Source organism: Mesoplodon densirostris, chromosome 16 (genome assembly GCF_025265405.1).
Source record: "Mesoplodon densirostris isolate mMesDen1 chromosome 16, mMesDen1 primary haplotype, whole genome shotgun sequence".
NCBI lineage: Eukaryota > Metazoa > Chordata > Mammalia > Artiodactyla > Ziphiidae > Mesoplodon > Mesoplodon densirostris.
The window spans coordinates 44,667,976-44,682,946 of NC_082676.1; the positions used below are offsets into that span (position 1 = coordinate 44,667,976).

Here is a 14,971-nt window from a genome sequence, read left to right on the forward strand (position 1 = left end):
TGTGGAAAATGAAGACTCCCCACTGAAACCAAGGACTCATCCAGATAGGTCTCTGGGACTACTACAGTGACCCTCTGTAGCACAGGCCTGCTGGGTCCTCTGGAAATGCATGGTGAGACTTCTGGTGCGAATAAGCAGCAACTCTTCCAACTAGAAGTGTTCTCTCTACCCCTTGGAGCAGGGCTGGCTACACAGGTGCCTGAGGATGTTCCCTGCTGGTATGGTGATGCTTCCAGCTGTGAGTAGAGAGCCCTCTCAACTTTGGTGAGTTGAGAGGGCCCCTGTAGGCTTTCACTTTCCTGCTTAAATACACAGGTGTTTCCCAGACTCCAGGGCAATGAAAACCTTTCAGGGCCGAGCAAGCCTGATCTGAGTTTTGAGGGCAAAGGAAGTAGCCTAAAGAAAGGGCCTGAGAATCTGGCGGGGAGGGCCCAGCCCTACGACCCTAACTTGGGGTGCTGGAGTTCATCAAATTGAATAAGGTAGACTGCAGTTTCTTGGCCCTCAGCCCAGGCCAGCAGTGATGAGCCTTCACACCCTCACGGCCTTGCCTCTGGAAATAACCCTAGAGGGAGGATTTCCAGTCACTTCTTTGTGACTACCATTTCAAAAACTCTTACCTTATCCACCACCTGTGTACACACCCCAGGCATGGCCAATGTGTGCTGATCCAGTGGCAAAAGGCCTCATCCAGCCTCCTACGGGAGAGGTGATGTGGCTGGAGATTGGCACATCCATGTATCTATTCTTCAGAAACTCTGGACCCCTTTAGGCTCTGGGCTCACATCTGCTTAACTGTTCCTGGCCTTAGTGGTCTCATTTGTAAAATGGGAACAATAAACCCTGTCGTGCCTGCCTCAAAATAGAAGATCAAGTGAGAAGGCACATCTGAAAGCGCCTGATAAGTAAGTTAAGTCTCAGGCTGCAGGTAAAAAGAGGAGGATGAAAACTGCCTCTGTCTCTCAGACTGCTCTATCCCTTCTGGTCCTCAAGCCAGCTACTCTGTTCAGTATCTTTCTCTGTAGAAGCCTCTAGCCTGAGCTCTAGATCAGCCAGGGAGGATTGGGTTGGGTTGTGGCTGGAGGGTGTTGAGATGGAGGGATGTTCAGTTATAGCCCTTTGCCAAGAACCACCCCTGAGAAATGACAGGAAGTCTTGGGTTTGGGTTGCTACTCTGGTTCGCATCAACCATTCAACAAAATTTCATTACCTGTATGCCATGCTGTGGGAACAGACAGGTGCCTGTCCCTAGGAGTTTGGAGTTTATATGCCTGTGTACAAGGTTGCCGTTGCCTCTGCTGCTTCCCTCAGCCTCAGTCCCCTCCACCCTGAAGTATTTAGTCCACCAGGTGCCAGCACACTCCTGTCCAATTTAGTTCCCCTGGTGAGGAGCTTTCAAGACCACCTCTGGAGGCTCTTCCACTCTGGTCAGCTACTTGCTAGAATTTTTATTTATCTGGGGAAACTGGTCCTGCCCATGGTCTAACTCGTCTTCCCCAGTCTAGAACCATCTGCCACCACTACTATCCTCACCTCCTTTTTTTTTTTTTTTTTTTTTTTTTTTTTTAGGTGGGTATGATAAGCAGGTGTCAAGTTTGGAGGAACTGAATGGTAAAGTGATAGGGCCTGGACTTCCCTGGCAGTCCAGTGGCTAAGACTCCGCACTTCCCCTGCAGGGGGCACGGGTTCAATCCCTGGTCAGGGAACTAAGATGCCACTTACCCCACAGTGCGGCCAGAAAAAAAGTGATAGGGCTTGGGTTTCCCTGGTGGCGCAGTGGTTGAGGGTCTGCCTGCTAATGCAGGGGACACGGGTTCGTGCCCCGGTCCAGGAAGATCCCACATGCCGCGGAGCGGCTGGGCCCGTGAGCCATGGCCGCTGAGCCTGCGCGTCCGGAGCCTGTGGCCGGGAGAGGCCACAACAGTGAGAGGCCCGCGTACAGAAAAAAAAAAAAAAAGTGATAAGGCTTATGGTGAGGATGTTAGGGGGAGGAAGAACGTTGGGAGGATTAGAGAGAGAGTCAAGAAGTGTAAAGGGAGCTACCTATTAGTATCTGAAACAGATGTATGTCACTGTGCCAGTTATTCATTTATTACCTCTTGGAAAAAAAATCATTATTTTTGCCTGCTCTGTGAAAATGGATCTGGGCCCTTTAACTACTTTTTCTTTGCCAGCTGGCACAATTAATGTTTTGTCAGTAGAGAGCTGGGGAGACATTGCAGGATGGAAGGGCTTTGCTTCCTGGTTCCCATGAGCCCTATTGGCAGGCTCCTGAAGTACGCAGTGGCCAGCAGCACCCAAATGCCAGCAGCTTCCCCTGGTATACCCATTGGACAGTTTAGTGGTAGAGTGCCTCTGGTGAGATACCTTCCCATGAACAGTTTTCCCTGGCACCCTAGAGGGAAGATTTCCAGCATGTTCCACCAGAGTAGCACTCCAGTGACTTCTGTGTTCTCCCCCCAAAATTCTGGATCTCAGCCCCAGGGAGGCCCAGGTAGAGGCTCTTTCTTAGGTGCAGTATCTCCAGCTGAGGGGTAGTGGCTGCTCTTATAGCTGCTACTCCTGCATTCTTTAGAATTCTCTTTACTTCTTACTATCTATAGCAGGCAGAATTGTGTCCCTCAGAATTGTGTCCCAGTTCCTGTGACTGTGACCTTATTTGGAAATAGAGTCTTGCAGACATAATCATTGAAATCATACTGTATTTGGTTGGGCCTCAATCCAATGACTGGTGTCCTTGTAAGAAGAAGGAAATTTGGACACAGACTCATGGAAAGGAGAAGGCCATGTGAAGACATGCAAAGAGATACGCAGGAAGAATGCCATGTGGTAACAGAGGCAGATTAGAGTGATGCATCTACAAATCTAAGGAATGCCAGAGATCACCAGCAAACCACCAGAAGCTAGGAAGAGGCAAGGAAAGATTCCCCCTAGGGTCTCAAAGGGAGTATGGCCCTGCTGATGCCTTGATTTCAGGATTCTAGTCTCCAGGACTATGAGAGAATAGATTTACGTTGTCTTAAGGCACCCAATTTGTGGTAATTTGTCATGGCAGCCCTAGGAAACTAATACACAATCCAATCCCTCATTTCTCTAATTCCCTTTTATAGTTGATCATTCTTTTTTTTAAGTATTTTTAAATTTTATTTATTTATTTATTTGGCTGAATCAGGTCCTAGTCATGGCACACAAGATCTTTGTTGCAGTGCGTGGGCTTTTCTCTAGTTGTGGTGCATGGGCTCCAGAGCACAGAGGCTTGGTTGTTCCAGAGTGCAGGGGCTTAGTTGCCCCGTGGCATGTGGGATCCCAGTTCCCCAACCAGAGGCTGAACCTGTGTCCCCTGCATTGGGAGGCAGATTCTTAACCACTGGACCACCCGGAAAGTCCCAATAATTCTTTTTTTTTTTTTGGCTGTGCCGCATGGCTTGCGGGATCTCAGTTCCCTGACCAGGGATTGAACCTGGGCCACAGCAGTGAAAGCCCAGAATCCTAACCACTAGGCCACCCCAATTATTGGGAACTCCCAATAATTCTGTTTAATAAACTTCTGCTTGTTTAAATTGCTATGTGGATTCTCCCAATTGCACCCACACTTATACCATCACCAACAAAAATACTAGTGTTTTAGCACTAAAGAAAATGGAATATCCAAATCTTGAAAGTTCCTACTGCAATTACTATGCAGATATTTCAGAGAGTAGGCCATTTTTGAGAGAGGTTTAAAATCTGCATTGCAGACATATTCCTTAAATGCATTTTGAATGCTCCTATCGCACCTGAGAAAAAAATAATAAATGAGAGCAGATGGTGCCTGTGAGGACGGCTGGCTCAACCAAAGCGGAGAAAGTTGGGCTAGACAGCTGCCATGTTATCTAAAGGCCATTCCTGACATCCTGTGGTTTCAGGTGGAGGCCAGCTCTAGACAACACTCAGAAAACAAGTCCAGGTAGAGGCTTCTAGAAATGACTGTACCTGATACTATAGGCTGAGAAGGCAGAGGGACAGTGGTATCAGTGGCAATGCTGGGGCAGGGAGGTCCATGATACACACAAAACACATTCACCTGGCTATGACCTTTCCTCCAGAGAAAGAGGCCTAGACATGGGAGACAAGGGCCCTGGCCGTTCAAGAACGCTGTAGGACTTCCCTGGTGGCGCAGTGGTTAAGAATCTGCCTGCCAAGGCAGGGGTCATGGGTTCGCAGCCCTGGCCCGGGAGGATCCCACATGCTGCGGAGCAACTGGGCCCATGCGCCACAACTGCTAAGCCTGCACTCTAGAAACCACGAGCCACAACTACTGAAGCCTGTGCTCCTAGAGCCCGTGCTCCACAACAAGAGAAGCCACCGCAATGAGAAGCCCACACACCGCAACTAGAGAAAACCTGTGCACAGCAAAGAAGACCCAATGCAGCCAAAAATAAATAAATAAGGCTATAAATATGGGATGACATGTCCATTTATTTGCTCAACACATTTTTAAAACTCAAACCACATGCCAGACACAAAAAATACTATGGTGAGCAAGACAGTGAGAGTCCTTGTCCACAGGGAGGCAAATAAACAGACCAGGGCATAGTGAGATAAATGCTAAATTCAGCTTATATGCAGGTTCCCAAAAGAGCACATAAGCAGAGCTAGAGAAACCTCAGAGAAGGTGATGAATCATCTAAGAACTGAGGGAAAGGGGGTTGGTGGGGAGACTGCATGGGTCATCACAACTGTGCAAAGGACCACAGGACAAAACTCAGGAGGCTGCAAATAATTGGGTGTCAGCCTCTCAGAACTAATGCATGCCTTTTAGAATAAATATGTTGGGGCTTCCCTGATGGCGCAGTGGTTAAGAATCCGCCTGCCGATGCTGGGGACATGGGTTCGAGCCCTGGTCCGGGAAGATCCCACATGCTGCAGAGCAGCTGGGCCCATGCACCACAGCTACTGAGCCTGCACTCTAGAGCCTGCGAGCCACAACTGCTGAGGCCCGTGTGCCTAGAGCCCGTGCTCCACAACAAGAGAAGCCACCGCCATGAGAAGCCGGCACACCGCAATGAAGAGGTTGGATGCCTGATGCAGCCGAAAATAAATAAATTAATTAGTAGAATAAATATGTTGAATGCTCCTTTTATTACAATGAAATAAATAAATAGAGAAATAAGCCATCTACAGTCCTACTTTTTGAAAATCACTATAACCCTTACTATAATTTAAAGGACAAATAAAGTCATTTAAAAGAATGTGTATCCAATGGTAACCTATAAGTAACTTGGAATAAAAATTACAACTATAGGCAACAATATGAGTGAATTTTAGACGCAAAAGAAGACAGGCACCAAAAAATGTGTGTATATATATACAGTGATTCCATTTGTATTATGTTCAAAAAGAGGCAAAACTAATCTGTAATGTTAGAACTTGGACTAGTGGTTATCTTTGGGAAGGGTGGTGACTGGAAGGTGCATGACGGGTATCTAGGGTTAGGGTGCTGGAAATGTTTTGGTTTCTGCATTTGGGTACTGGTTATGTGGGTGTGTTCACTTTATGAAAATTCATCGAGCTGATACTTAAGATTTGTGCACTTTCATATATTATATTATTCTTTAAAAAAAAAGTAATGTATATCTCAATATGTAAATGCTTGGGCAGGGCTTTGCCAAAGGATTTAGTGAAGCAATCATATGGAAATATGCTTGCACTACATATAGGATTTCTATGAACACAGCAGCTACAAACTCAGGCTGTCACAGATGGGTTGTGTTGCTGATTCAAATTCAAGTGTGGCCATCTGTGTAATGATTTTTCAAAATGGCAAATAATTCTTGGCAAAGTTCCAAACAAAACAAAATACAGTCTTTCCTCCATTTATACAGGCCTTTCTGGAAAAGTCAGGATTAAAACTGTACTTGTAAGTTTGTGCTTCTATATAAAATAAATATAGGTTCTGTACTCAGATAATTACAAACCTGTTTTCACCTACACGCATGTCCACGGGGCATTTTGAGCATGGTAGAGGACAAGGGACACTTTTTCACTGAGCAGGGCTGGCTGGTTTTGAGCAAGACAGCTGATACCCCTGGGCCCACCCATTAAACCGAAGGATCCCTTATCTATGTCGATTAGAAATTGTCCATTCTCCCACTTTGGAAGATAAGTTCCTTGAGGAGAGAACCTTTGCCTGTTTTTTCCCCATGGATTTGTCCTAAACTACTGGTACATAATAGACTCGGGACTGGCATGGGAAAACCATGAGAAGGAAGGACTCGGGTAACAGGATTTTAGGTCATATGCTAGCAACAGGAGTAAAGTGTAGTTGAATAGTCAACTAAAATATCTAGAAAAAAATAAGCTCTCGGCTCAACAACCACGTGAAAATGTTTAGCAGCCAGTTAGATGTGCAGGCCTAGAGGAGGGTTTCTCAATCGCAGCACTATTACTATTAATATTTTGAGTCAGGGAATTCTTTGTTGTGAGGCGCTGTCCTGTGCATGGTAGGATGTTTTGTGGAAGCATCCCTAGCCTTTACCCACTAGATGTCAGTAGCGCACACATACCCCTCCCCGGACCCTCCCTTCCCCCGCCTCCACCCCCATGCTGGACAACCAAAAAATGTCTCTATACATTGCCAAACACCCCCTGAGGGGTGGGGTAGTGGGGAGTCACGCCCCCAAGTGGGGAATCACTGGCCTAGAGGATATAATGACAGTTGGAACCAAGGGAAAGAGGTTGGATGCCTGAACCTTGGGAAAATGTACTTTTTTTTTAAATTAAAAAAATTATTTATTTTTGGCTGCGTTGGGTCTTCGTTGCTGCGCGCGGGCATTCTTTAGTTGCGGCGAGCGGGGGCTACTCTTCGTTGCGGCGCACGGGCTTCTCCTTGCGGTGGCTTCTCCTGTTGTGGAGCACGGGCTCTAGGCGCGCAGGCTCAGGAGTTGTGGCGCACGGGCTTAGTTGCTCTGTGGCACGTGGGATCTTCGGCACTGGCAGTCGGATTCTAAGCACTGCGCCACCAGGGAAGTCCCCGGGAAAATGTACTTTAAAAATGGGGGATGTAGGGCCTCCCTGGTGGCGCAAGTGGTTGGGAGTCCGCCTGCCGATGCAGGGGATACGGGTTCGTGCCCCGGTCTGGGAGGATCCCATATGCCGCGGAGCGGCTGGGCCCGTGAGCCATGGCCGCTGAGCCTGCGCGTCCGGAGCCTGCGCGTCCGGAGCCTGTGCTCCGCAACGGGGGAGGCCACAACAGTGAGAGGCCCGCATACCGCAAAAAAAAAAAAAAAAAAAAAAAAAAAAATGGGGGATGTAACAAAGAAGACAAAGATGAGCCAAAAAACAAAACAAAAAGGGATTCAGAAGCCACTGGAAGAAAGTAGCAGAGAGTTTTAACAAGGAGGTTAGCAGGTCTTGGAGAAAATTGTTTCAGCGGAACAGCAGGACAAGAGCCTGGTTGGCATGGGTTTAGGTGTGTGTGTGTGCACACGTACGTGTCCTAGGTGGGACAGGTGATGAAAATGTAGATGCAGTCCAGTAGCCAGTAAAAACGGGAAAGCAAAGAAAACTTTTTTTCATTAGTTCAATATTTTTGAAAAATTGCTCTGCCAGCTGTAGCTGTATAGCACAATGGTTAGGATACATGGGCTTCAAAGTCAGATACATTGGATTCTATTGCTGGCTCCTTAATTTAGCGGTGTTCATGTTACAGCGGAGAGCTTCTTACTGGATTGAGCCTGAGCATCCCCATTCGGAAAGTGAGATGATCAGCCTCATAGGGTTGTTTCAAGGATTAAATGAGACAATGTATTTGAAGTGTTTCACACCGTTCCTGGCCCATGGTGTGGGTTGTTGTTTTTCTTGTTACACTAGAGTTATTAGATGCTTAGCAGCAACAGAGAATAAAATTATGACGTTGCCCACTCAGCCCTCAGAGCGATGGAGAAAAGGGAATAGGGTGCTTCTGTAAGTCACTGAAATCCAGCTGGTGGTCAGGGACTCTATGCCAGGAGTGTGTGTGAGCTGGTTACGTGCCAAGATGGCTCAGAAGGAAAAGCCCTAGTGATTAGGTTAGAAAGACCACTGGACTTGGAGCCAGAGAGACCTGGGTACCAGCCACCCAGTCTCAGTGTTCTTATTCTCCCCCCGCAACCCCGCAATGTTCTTATTCTTAAACAGACACCACACTCCCTACCCTCACATGGAGCGTTGATCAGGGTTAGATGATTCTAAGAAGGTTGTTGTGCACCTGGGGCAATGTAGAAATTCCACAAAGGTGCTCAGCTCCCTACTGGCTTCTCTCAGGACAGGAACCCAGTTAATTTTGCGGCCAGGACGCACTCTCCGAGGCCTTGTGGGTCAGCAGAACAGAAGGAGCTGAGGTGGAATAGCCCAGAGGACGCTGACCAATGCGGGCTCGCTACATGGTAACCTCCAGGGACTCCGATTCTGTTCTCGCGAACCCGGCCTCCTGTCAGGCGTTACCTAGCAACAGCGTCCTAGAGTCTGGCCCAAGAGGCCAATCAGCACGTACTTAGTTATTTCAGTGATGGGAACAGTCCAGTCACCGGGCGCTGTCAAAAGCCACCTCCTCAAGCTAATCTCCGCAAGCACCAATGAGGGGTTAGGAATTTTAAGAGCTGGAGCTGAGTATTCGGAGCTGGCTCTTATTTGATAAGACCAACTGGGGGGAAAGAATGACCAGCTTCCGACTGCATCTGAATGATGGTTGTGAAGGCAGGTCGCCGCCATATTCTCTTAGGGCGTTTTCCGGTACCGTTGTCCACTCTGAGTACCAGAGTGACCCATGACGTTGTGATTCCTCTGTTTGGGCCGCAGCTTGGCCCCACGCAAAGCCAAATCCGGGCTGGCTCAGACACCGGGTCTAGCAGGGCAGTGTCTCCTTGGTCCGGAAAAGAGAGTGGCCCTTGGATTGGGGCATCTAGGACCTGGGGACTGGAAGAATTCAAGCGCCGCCCTAGTCCCGTTCCCCATCTGCAGCCCGGAGCCTGGATCCGAGCCGAGGAGGCTGTGAGCTGTGTAGCTTTGCCGCGTGGCGGAGTATTTCTTCTTGGAGAAGTGGTGAAATCCGAGGCGCAGAAGGCCCTTTACCGAAAGTGATACTAGAGACCTATGGCCACCTGAGGGCGCTCCGTGAGGCCCTTTAGTGGTCTCCTCCATTTGCCCATTTTTGCTCACTCTATTCATCTATTCACGATGTACGTAAGCCAGTTCTTGGGCTAGAACTGCAGATGCGGACTACTCAGGGCAAAATGCCTGGAGCTGAGGGGAACAGAGGGGATAGTGGGCTGAGGCTTGGGGAGGGGCTGTCCTAGAGTGTCTCTTGAAAGCCTTTTTTTTTCTTTTTTTAAATAATTTACTATGACCATCTTGCTGTGTCTATGACTACAAAATAGTTTTTTTTAAACGGCTTTATTGAAATGTTATTCACATACCATGTAATTCACCCATTTAAAGTGTAAAATTCAACGTTCTTTAGTACATTTAGAGTTATGAAACCATCACCACAATCAACTAAACACATTGTCATCACTCCAGAAAGAAACTCCCCAGCCATCACTCCCCATTCTCCTCTCCTCCAGCCCCTGGCAACCACTGATCTACTTTATCTCTCTGTAGATTTGCCTTTTCTGGACATTTCATGTAAATGGAATCATAAGACATGTGGTCTTTTTTTTTTTTTTTTTTTTGGCGATACGCGGACCTCTCACTGCTGTGGCCTCTCCCGTTGCGGAGCACAGGCTCCGGACGCGCAGGCTCAGCAGCCATGGCTCACAGGCCCAGCCGCTCCGCGGCATGTGGGATCCTCCCGGACTGGGGCACGAACCCGTGTCCCCTGCATTGGCAGGCGGACTCTCAACCACTGCACCACCAGGGAAGCCCCATGTGGTCTTTTTTTATCTGGCTTATTTCACTTGGCATGTTTTTAAAGTTCATCCGTGTTATAACATGAATCATTATTTAGAATTTTTAAAATAGATTTTATTTTTAGAGTAGTTTATAGAGTTCACAGTAGAATTGAGCTGAATGTACAGAGTTCCCATATTCCTCTGCCCTCCCCCCAGCCTCCCCCACTATCAACAACCCATACCAGAGTGGCACATTTGTTACAATCTATGAACCTACATTGACTCATCATTATCACTCAAAGTCCATAGTTTACATTAAGATTCACTTTTGGTGTTGTACCTCTATGACTTTTGACAAATGCATAATGATGTGTATCCACCATTATTATAGTATCATGTGCAATAGTTTCATTACCCTAAAAATCCTCTGTGCTCCAACTATTCATTCCTCCTTTTCCCAACCCCTGGAAACCACCAATCTTTTTATTGTCTCCATGGTTTTGCCTTTTCCAGAATGTCATATAGTTGGAATCATACAATAATCACAAATATGCATTTGAGGTCTCTGCATATCTTTTCATGGCCTGATAGCGCATTACTTTTTAGCGCTAATATTTCACTGTATGGATGTACCACAGTTTATTTATCTATTCACTTACTGAAGGGCATCTTGGTTGCTTCCAAGCTTTGGCAATTGTGAATACAGTTGCTGTAAACATCCGTGTGCAGGTTTTTGTGTGGATGTAAGTTATCGACTCCTTTGGGTAAATACCAAGAAGCATAATTGCTGGATCATATAATAAGAGTATGTTTATTTTTCTAAGGAATTGACAGTCTTACAAAATGGCTGTACTAATTTTTTTCAATGAATTCCTTAGGAGTTTGTATATCATGTCACCTACATATAGCAAGAGTTTTACATCTCTCCAATCTGCATGGCTTTTATTTCATATTCTTGTCTAATTGTTCTGCCTAGAACAGTATAATGTAACAGAATAAAATGGAAGTGATGAGAAAAATATACATATATTATAGTATGTAATAATGAGAATAATATTGGTGAATAGAATAGAAATGAAAAGAGTGGGCCTCCTTATCTTGTTCTTGATCTTATGGGAAAAGCATTCAGTCTTTCATCAAGTTGAGGACTTTCCTTTTTATTTCTAGTTGTTGAGTGTTTTTATTATGAAGGGGTGTTGGATGTTGTGAAGTTCTTTTTGCATATCTGTTAAGATGATCCTGTGGTTTTTGTCCTTATTTTATTGACATATGATGTATTACATGAATTGATTTTCAGATGTTAAACCAAGCTTGCACGCCTGGGCTAACTGCCATCCAATCATGCTATATAACCCTTTCTGTGTGTTGCTGGATTTGGTCTTCTCTTGTATTTTGTTAGGTATTGGTTTTTATTTTTATTTGTGGTAAAATTCACACAACATAATGTTTACCATCTTAACCATTTTTAAGTGTACAGTTCAGTAGTGTTAAGAATATTCACACTGTTGTGCAACCAATCTCCATACCTTTCTCATCCTGCAAAACTGGAACTCTGTATGTAATAAGGAAGAACCTTTTGTGTTCTATCACAAGTTAATCACTAAAGAGATGTTGCCTCTAAGCTTACATTATACATAATGGCCCATCTCTGGGAACCCTGCTTCCCAGGTAATGGGCGTTAATCTAAATACCTTTGTTTAGCTCACAGGAAATATCCTGACCAGGCCTACCTGTGAATGACTGTGGGAGGAAGAAATTAGCACATCCCCTCTGGAGGCAGATAGGAATCAGGAAGTGTTTTGCTTTACTCCCTCCCATTTTTGTATAAAAGGAGCCTGAGTTCTAACTCAGGCAAGATGGTTCTTTGGGCACAAACCCACCATCTTCTGGGTCAGCTGGCTTTCTGAATAAAGTCGTTATTCCTTGCCCCAGCAACACCTCTCTCGATTATTGGCCTCTCCTGTGGTGAGCAGTACGAGCTTAGCCTCAGTAACATATACTCATTAAAAAACTCCCCATATTCCCCTCTCCTCAGTCCATGGTAATCACCCAACCACCATTCTACTTTCTGTTTCTATGAAATTGGCTACTTTAGATACCTCATATAAGTGGAATCATACGTATTTATCATTTTGTGACTGGCTTATTTCACTTAATGTCCTCAAGTTTCCTCCAAGTTGTAGTATGTGTCATGTTTCCTAACTTTTCATGGCTGGATAATATTCAATTGTATGTAAACACCACATTTTCTTTATCCATTCATTGGTCCATGGACACCGGGGTTGCTTCCACCTCTTGACTATTGTGAATAATGCTGCCATAAACGTGTGTGCATCAATATCTCCTCAAGACACTGTTTTGAATTCTTTGGGGTATATACCCAAAGTGGAATTTTTGGATCATAAAGTAATTCTATTTTTAATTTTTTGATGAACCACTATAATGTTTTCCAGAGCAACTGCACCATTTTACATTCCCACCAACAGTGCACAAGAATACCAGTTACTCCACATCCTCACCTGCACTTGTTCTTTTTTTTTTTTTTTTTTTTTGTGGTACGCGGGCCTCTCACTGCTGTGGCCTCTCCCGTTGCGGAGCACAGGCTCCGGATGCACAGGCTCAGCGGCCATGGCTCACGGGCCCAGCCGCTCCGCGGCATATGGGATCCTCCCGGACCGGGGCACGAACCCGTATCCCCTGCATCGGCAGGCGGACTCTCAACCACTGCGCCACCAGGGAGGCCCTCTTTTTTTTTTATAATAGTAGCCATCTTAAGGTGTGTGAGGACAGTAGAGTCTTTTGAATATTGAAGACAGGCTTATCTAATCATCTGTTTTAAACACCTGCTTTTTAGTGCAATTTCTCTAGCTCTTTATGTTTCAGCCAGCTTTTTTCCCTTTCTTCTTTTTAAAATTAATTAATTATTTTATTTATTAATTTATTTTTGCCTGTGTTGGGTCTTTGTTTCAGGCTTTCTCTAGTTGTGACGAGCTGGGGCTACTCTTCGTTGCGGTGTGCGGGCTTCTCATTGTGGTGGCTTCTCTTGTTGTAGCTCACAGGCTCTAGAGCGCAGGCTCAGTAGTTGTGGCACATGGGCTTAGTTGCTCTGCGGCATGTGGAATCTTCCTGGACCAGGGATGGAACCCGTGTCTCCTGCATTGGCAGGCAGATTCTTAACCACTGCGCCACCAGGGAAGTCCTCGCTTTCTTCTTAATTGTTTCACAATGGTTATCTTTTTCTGTGCTCAACTCGGAGGTGAGAGATTATCTTATTCCCTGGGGTGTGTCACTGTGCCCTTCTCATGGTAGATTCCATATAAATCTTAACAGGTAAATACATTGGAAATACGACCATCATCTGAGGTGAAATATGCAAGAGGCCTACTGTCATACTCTCAGATGCTTATAGAAGACACTACTAAGCTAGAAGTGAAGTCTGTGCTGCAGTATGATGCCTTTACTACCTGGGGGCTGCTGGCTCCACTGGGGGCTTTTCCAGTGCCTTGGGCAACTAGACCTGTATATTTGTGTCTCCCTCAGTAGGTTGTAAGCACCACTGGGAGAAGGCACCCTTAGAGCCACCTCTTTCTGGTCCCAAGCATTATATTTGGAGATGCCATGTTAAATCACTTCAGACATGGAAAGCCTCAGGTGCTCCAGGACTAAACCTTGAATCAAGTCCAGTGGAGACCTGAGCATCTGGAAGGCTGTGGAGAGGAATGTAACCTCCACGGCCGAGCCCACTTTGAGTAGCTCCCTGCTCTCTACCCAGCGCCTACAACTGTGCTCAACCCAGTGGGTGCTCAATAAATGTTTGACCATCGTCCAAGTCTGTGTGTAAAGGAGGCAGGGAATCCTACTAGAGCAACGCAGACGAGGCTCTGGCGAGAGCGGGGCCGAGCGCCGGGCCAGGGAGGAGGCCGGTGCTGTGAGCTCTTGGGCAGCAGGGCTGCGCCGCTGTCCCTTGGCACGTACACCCAACACAGCGCCTGGCGCCGAGCAGGTGCTGAACAGTGGCTGGCTGGGGCTCCAGGAAGATGGCCTGCCCTCAACGCTATTGCTGGCTTCCTTCCAACCGGAACGACTCTCTCAGACCCAATCAGGACGCTGGCTCTTTGCCTTCTGCCGGACACCACCCAATCACAGTGCGCGGGCGGGAGAAGGGCGTGAAGTTCAGCAGCGCCATGACACTTCAGGGCGAAGAGTTTAGGGCCCCGGCGCCGCCTAGCGGTAGGTGAGATTCAACCGCGCTTCCACTGCGCCCGAAGGCATCTTCCCAGGCTCTAACCCCGGTCCTTGCAGGACCCGTGAGAATAATATCGGAGGGGGTTTCACTGGCTCCAGGAGAGGCTGGTCGCGGAGCCTTTCGGGCCTCCTCGGCGGCGCTTTGCGTCCGAGCAGAGGCCGGCGTCAGCCCCGCTGCGTCCAGAACCCGGCGCCCAGCGGCGAACCCGGGGAAAAGCGCTGGACCCACGGCGCCGCCCCCGGACCCGCTCCCTGCCGGCGGGCAGGGGGAGGCCCGGCCCGGGCGAGGGAGGCCGGGCGCCGTGAGCTTCGCGGACGTAGCCGTGTACTTCTTCCCGGAGGAGTGGGGGTGTCTGCGGCCAGCGCAGAGGGCCCTGTATCGGGACGTGATGCGGGAGACCTGCGGCCACCTGGGCGCGCTCTGAGGCCCGGCCCTCCCGTTTAACCTTTTTCTTGTGACCGGGGGACCCTTAGGCTTCGGTCCGGGCGCGCCTGAGAGTGTGTCTGTTGTTGGGAAGGGTCTTCTCTCCGAGTGATCGGGAGGCTGCACCCCACCCCTGCAGAGGAAGCACCTTCTCTAGGCTCCATCCTCTCACTCTGTCCGCTGTTCGCCCTTCTCCCCTAGGATTTGCAGGCCCCAAACCGGCCCTCATCTCCTGGATGGAGGGAAGGAAGGAGGCATGGAGCTCGGAGGCCAAGGATCCCGAGGAGGGGCCGAGGGGCCCAGGATCTGGGATAGGTGAGGAAAACTGAGCTGAGCTGGAAGTCAGCCTCTCTTGGGAGTGAGCCGGGCGGCCCTTTCTCCCAGGAGCCCCTCCCCCTACCTTCCCCAGCCCTTCTCTTTAAAGACCCGTTAGTACGAATCCAGTGAACCCTCT

The 14,971-nt window shown here is 47.7% G+C and overlaps 1 pseudogene; it reads left to right on the forward strand.

Moving 5' to 3' along the window:
• The first annotated feature begins 13,885 nt into the window (after positions 1 to 13,885).
• LOC132476949 (zinc finger protein 28 homolog) lies at positions 13,886 to 14,971 on the forward strand (annotated as a pseudogene).